Source organism: Astyanax mexicanus, chromosome 22, assembly GCF_023375975.1.
Source record: "Astyanax mexicanus isolate ESR-SI-001 chromosome 22, AstMex3_surface, whole genome shotgun sequence".
Lineage (NCBI taxonomy): Eukaryota > Metazoa > Chordata > Actinopteri > Characiformes > Acestrorhamphidae > Astyanax > Astyanax mexicanus.
Window position 1 is genome coordinate 11,066,525 of NC_064429.1, and position 6,456 is coordinate 11,072,980.

Consider the following 6,456-nt stretch of genomic DNA (forward strand, 5'->3'; position numbering starts at 1 on the left):
TTAACCTCAAACATCACATTACTAACTATTGGATTTCTTTGGAAAAATGTCCTCATTTTTTGTTGTTTATGAATAAAACAGATTACTGTACAATAAAACCGATTACAAGCCTTGATAAGCTCAATTTACTTTAATCATTTAAGGTAAATTGTTAAAACTTGAGGTAATTATGGCTAAATTGTAAGATGAATTTATTGATGTTTTTGTGTTATATCAATAGCTTTGCTCAATAATTTTGCTTTGCATTGTATAGTTAGAGGAATTAAATACATTTAAATAATTTGTATGTATTGTTTATTTAGATTTTAAGTAAAAAATGAAGAGAGCACTTCAGTTTCTGAATCAGTTTCTCTGATTTTGCTATTTATAGGTTTATGTTTGAGTAAAATGAACATTGTTGTTTTATTCTATAAACTACAGACACCATTTCTCCCAAATTCCAAATAAAAATATTCTCAATAAGAGCATTTATTTACAGAAATGAGAAATAACAAAAAAGATGCAGAACTTTCAGACCTCAAATAATGCAAACAAAACAAGTTCATATTCATAAAGTTTTAAGAGTTCAGAAATCAATATTTGGTGGAATAATCCTGGTTTTTAATCACAGTTTTTTTTTTCATGCATCTTGGCATCATGTTCTCCTCCACCAGTCTTACACACTGCTTTTGGATAACTTTATGCTGCTTTACTCCTGGTGCAAAAATTCAAGTAGTTCAGTTTGGTTTGATGGTTTGATGGCTTGTGATCATCCATCTTCCTCTTGATTATATTCCAGAGGTTTTAAATTTGACAAATGAGAGAAAATCATCATTTTTAAGTGCTCTCTTATTTTTAAGTGGTCTCTCATAAGCTTTGAGCGTTTTTTTGTAATGTTTGGGAAATTATCAGGATGTTTAAATGGAATAGAGCCAATTCTGGGTGGGACCAGAGTAATACCCCAGAACGGCTTTACTGCACCCTAGTTAGCCTAGCATCTTTACCCATATTCTACTGCTGGCTTTAGAATGAGCCTATGCAATGGGCACGAGAATTTTTTTTAGGGGAAAGTCATGCGTTAATGATTATCACATTTGTTAGCAGTTAGCTGTTGTTAGCTTTTGGTGCTACCTTGGCAACACAGTGACGTATTGCTGCTTTTAGATGCAGCCTTCCATACAGACTGGTTACGTTCATTTCAGGAGCATCAGAGTGTGAATAAATTTCATAACTCCTGGACTCAGAGCTTTTCCCCGGTGCGTGAATGATCTCAGAGCATTTCCGCTTTAGCACTTTTCACACTGCTGATTCACAGCTGGATTCACCACAGCCTTCCGTCTGGCATATGACTTCGGCCACACACACATACACACACAGTTGAACACATTCAGAAAGACTGCTGATTCACACTTACTTGTTGACCTCTACTTACTATGTGTGTGTATGTGAGTGTGTGTGTTTGAGTAAGAAATGGAAATGTGTTGTTAATTTCAGACACAGGTCAAATCAGACGGTGTCTAGAAGTTTCCTCTGGCTGTGAGGATGTGGAGTCAGCCGCCATGTGGTCAGAAATAAATTAATGCAGTAAAATACACAATATTTTCAATTTTTAGATGTTTAAAATTATCCTGTTTAAAGCCTGACTGTAGACTGTTCATCGCACACGCTTCTACAAACCAAATAGAATTGACATATGATGTAGTAAAGCAAGTTCTTTAGTTCACTCAGTCTCTAAAGTGCAGTGTGAAACATACCAGAAAACTACCAGAGTAAATGTGCAGAATACAATGTAACACACGCATCAGGTATTTCAGGAAGAGAACACCTCTCCAACTGTTAAACATGGGGGTGGATGCATCTCTAAAACGGTCACAGCTCATGATTTAGGAAATGTGTCAAACATGGCCAAGTTACAGTACAATAGTGGTCTAAAAAAAATCCCTGTTAGATGTTTAGTAAAGATTTACTGTATGTGAGGAATCCTCTGCCCTGAGTCTAGGTAAACAGATAAATTGAATTTCCATGGATGATCCTCACCTACAGTGTTCTGTTTGATAAGATCCAGATGCAGCAGTGAGGAGAGCGTGGGATAACGGGTTTTCCAGCTTTTTCCTGTTTTTTTACTCTCGCTTATCACTTATCGCTTATCACTCAGACTAAAGACTAAACATTACACTCCTACTCCCGCCTACTTTCCCATCATATGAGGCAATGCTTCGGTAAAACGTGCGAGTAGTCATCTCTCTAAATCGTTATTGTTTAAGCCAGTCAGGAATATACTGAGAAGGAAGTGTGTGATTGTGATGCTTTTCAGAAGGAAGATAAAGGTCAGCAGGAACATTAAATGATTATTAATTTATTCTGATATTTAGGTGATATGTATTGCTCTACACAAACTGAAGTACTGTGTAACGCATGTGTAACGCTTGTGTAATATGCCAGAAGTCTCAGTGAAGAGAGTTGTAGAGGTTCCTAATGTTCCTCCTATGATAATCCATCCCATAGTAACTCCAATATTCTCTGTACACAGTTGCTGCAGATTGTGTGGTAGGGGTATGGGAGTGTTGATAGAGCTTCTGGTTTCAGAACCTCATTAACGTAACGTTTGTCCATTAAAGTCTATGTAATCAGGACGCTGATTCGTCCAGAGGTCTAAAGTGATTATCGGGAGATTTCTGGTTCGAATCCCGGTCATGCAGCTTGAGGCCATCAGCAGCAGGAGCCCTGAGAGAGCACAGTTGTCCTTCAGTAGATGGCGCTCTCTCTTTCCCCTCATCACTCCTAGGGTGATGTGGATCAGCACAAGGCTGCGTCTGTGAGCTGATGTATCTAAACTGAGTCGCTGTGCTTTGCTCCGAGCGTTAGCGCTGTGATGCTACTCGGCAATGCTAAAGCATCAGCAACAACTCAAAAAGAGGCGGAGTCTGACTTCACGTGTCGAAGGAGGTGTGTGTTAGTCTTTAAAATCAATCTTTAAAAAAAGCCAATCACTCGACCTCAAGGGTGTCATATTGGCCTCTCAACCAACACAAAAGCGTGACTGTAGAAATCAAATGTTAAAAAGACTTTAACCTGCTTTTGTTGGAGTAACTGCTTCTACTCTCCAGGGAAGACTTTCTGCTCGACTATGGAACATTGCTGTGTGGAGCTCATTGTCTTCAGCATCAAGAGTAGCATTAGCGAGCTCAGCATGTTGGATGATCACCACTCAGTCGGTGGCAGTTTCAGGATCTCCTTGCTCACGGTCGTTGTGATATAGCTTATCAGACAAAGACTAAACATTACACTCCTTGTCTCGCCCACTTTCCTGACATATGAGGCAAGGCTGTTTACTGTGTAAGACCGTTTTGATGGAGGTAAAATATAATTTGTTCAAGGACTCTTTTCCCACACAGTGATCTACATGTATTCTGTCACCATGACTAGATCTTTTGACACAAAATGTTCTGAAAAAAAAATCAGGTATAGATAGATAGATAGATAGATAGATAGATAGATAGATAGATAGATAGATAGATAGATAGATAGATAGATAGATAGATAGATAGATAGATAGATAGATAGATAGATAGATAGATAGATAGATAGATAGATAGATAGATAGATAGTTTCAAAAACTATACACAATATGAAAGTAACCAGCTGTAGATAGGAGGTAGTGCAGTAATACAGAATAAATGAAGTATAAGGCATTGCAGGTATCAGCAGATACGACAAATATTAAACATAGCCCAGTGGAAGTATTGTATTTCATTTAAGTGTGAGAAGTGCAGTGTCCAGGAGTGCAAATGTACAAAACGTACCATAAAGCAGGCCCGTAGCCAGCATTGTGATGGGGGGGATCTTTTTCCCCCAAAAGTGGACTTCATTTGGCTCTCTACTCCAATGCCCCCTAAATACACGAGCACACTTCAAACCTTTTAATTTAGACATATTTTATTTATTATAAGTTTGTTGTGAATCTGTTGTTGCTGTCCTTATTTGTTCGTCTGTTGCTCCCCACTGTTAACATAAATTTGATATAAATGTAATTGTTACTCAAACTTCCTACATCTGTGATGTGACTTCATTGTCTGTCTCTGTTGCTCACCTCAGTTGTCTGTTGCTTTGTTTCATTGTCTCAGTTGCTGCCCTCCATTGTCTGTCTCTGATGTTGCTGTCCTTTATTGTCTATCTCTCTACTATTGACATAAATAGATAAGAATTACTTCACTATCGGTATTGTCATTCAAACTTAAACATGAATTAATAATAATATAAATTGAAGTGTTCTGTCTTATTCAAATCTTCCTACAACTGTGCTGGGACTTCATTGCCCCCCCCCCCCCCCCCCCCCCCTCCCTTCAGCTCGCTGAACTCGGCGCCTGATTGGCTGACAGAGCTCATTTGCATACCGTCTGGTCTGTGAGGGTCTGCTGATTCATTAGAAATGCGTGGATTCTGGAGCAAACGCGTTAAAGTTGATATTATTTTTTTCTGCCTCAAATTATTTCAAGCACTGTTTGGATATATGTGAGAATTACTGGTGACTGGATTGATGGATTTAAGTTTGGAGGCGTTTTGAAGGTAAGAGTGTGGGGGAAGCGCTGGAGGGGGTTGGGTGTGTGTCTCGAGTGTCCTGAGGTAAACACAAAGCGAAACACAAGCAGATTTAAACTCTAAACACAGTTCCGTAATCCGGAGAGACAGACGGTTCGAATGGTGTATAACATGTCCGCATTCGACCAAATATGGACGTACGAAAAATGTAAATATGAAAAAAATATTTTTTATAACTTTCATAAACTAGGCATATTTCGCCCTAAATGTTTATTTTCTGAAAGGAGATACTGTTAAATAGGCTAGATAACTGAAAAGCTTTAAAATGGCATATTGTGTGTCTATATTGAACCTATAAGTATTCATAAACACAGCCAGATATTAAATATGATATTTTTCTGGCCCGCCGGCGTGTTAAGAGGTTAACTACGGTGGCCGAGAAAGCCCAACGCAGTGCAAATTGAAAAGCGCTGCAAAAGCACAAAACACATCCATCAAAATTACAACACAGGCGCAGCAACTAGAAAAACGCGCTGCAACTAGAAAAACGCGCTGCAAATAGAAAAACGCACTGCAAATAGAAAAACGCGCTGCAAATAGAACCACAACACAACGGAAGTGAGTCACAACACAACGGAATTTTCCGCGCGTTTTTCTATTTGCAGCGCGTTTTTCTATTTGCAGCGCGTTTTTCTATTTGCAGCGCGTTTTTCTATTTGCAGCGCGTTTTTCTTTTTGCAGCGCGTTTTTTCTATTTGCTGCGCCTGTGTTGTAATTTTGATGGATGTGTTTTGTGCTTTTGCAGCGCTTTTCAATTTACACTGCGCTGGGCTTTCTCGGCCACCGTAGTTAACCCCCTTTTTACACCTCAATACTGTATTTTATATATGGCCGTAAAATACACCCTAGCGTGATCGTCAGCATTGCAAAGTGAGTGACTGAATGTTATTGTCACTTAACCTATATTTCTTAAAAATCAACTAAAATTCAGACTTTGGAGTTATCACAATAATAACAGTAATAATCCTGTGTTACATGTACAATTATACTATTGGGCCCGGCACTTCTAACGCAGGGGAGTTGTAAAGAAATAGAAGCCCTGCACTCAGCAGCTTTCCGATTTTGGGCCTTTTTTTGAACAAGTCACCAATATTTTGGGACAATGTTACCGCCGTTTTCTTCCGTTTTCGCTCCTTGTCTTCTTTTTTACCCAATTTCTCAAGTAACTTTCCCCTGATTCTTATTCTTTCCACAAGCTAAGAACAGAAATGGGGGAATTACCGCCACCTACTGGATTGGTGTAAAACAGTCTCAACAAAATGTGTAAAGAGAAACATTAACAATTTTTCTTACTCGTCACTTCTCTGGGGGCAGGATTGGGGTGGCTGAGGGGGTGCTGGGGGTATGGGGGGGGGGGGGGGATCGAACGAACGAACGAAATAGACTGTGATTAAAAAAAAAAAGTTGATACATTAATTTCTACAGAAGTATTCTAAAGCCCAGTATCTATACTTTTACCTACAGAGTAATGAATGGAGATACTCTTCTCACATTTGTCTCCAGTCTATCACCACTCTACACTATTCTGTCTGGGGAAGATGATCTAAAACTGAGTGTGTCCCACCAAACAACATGGACTTTATTTATAATTGTACAATTTTCCATTTTTCTGGCCACATGTGAAGTTAGCAGCTGTTCTTTGCATTCTATTAAAGTCTAATGATGAATGGACTCATAAAAATGTTACAATATTACAAGGCTTTTGTTTGTTTTACAGTGACTTCCATGTAAAATCAAGGAAGGAAGGATCAAGGAAAAGTTTTTTTTCCTTGATCCTGTACAACAGAAGGGTAAGTTTTTTTACTATGCATGAGAGTGATCATTCACAACAGGTCATTCATAACCCTGTGACACATTACAGGCAGCACTTAATGAAGA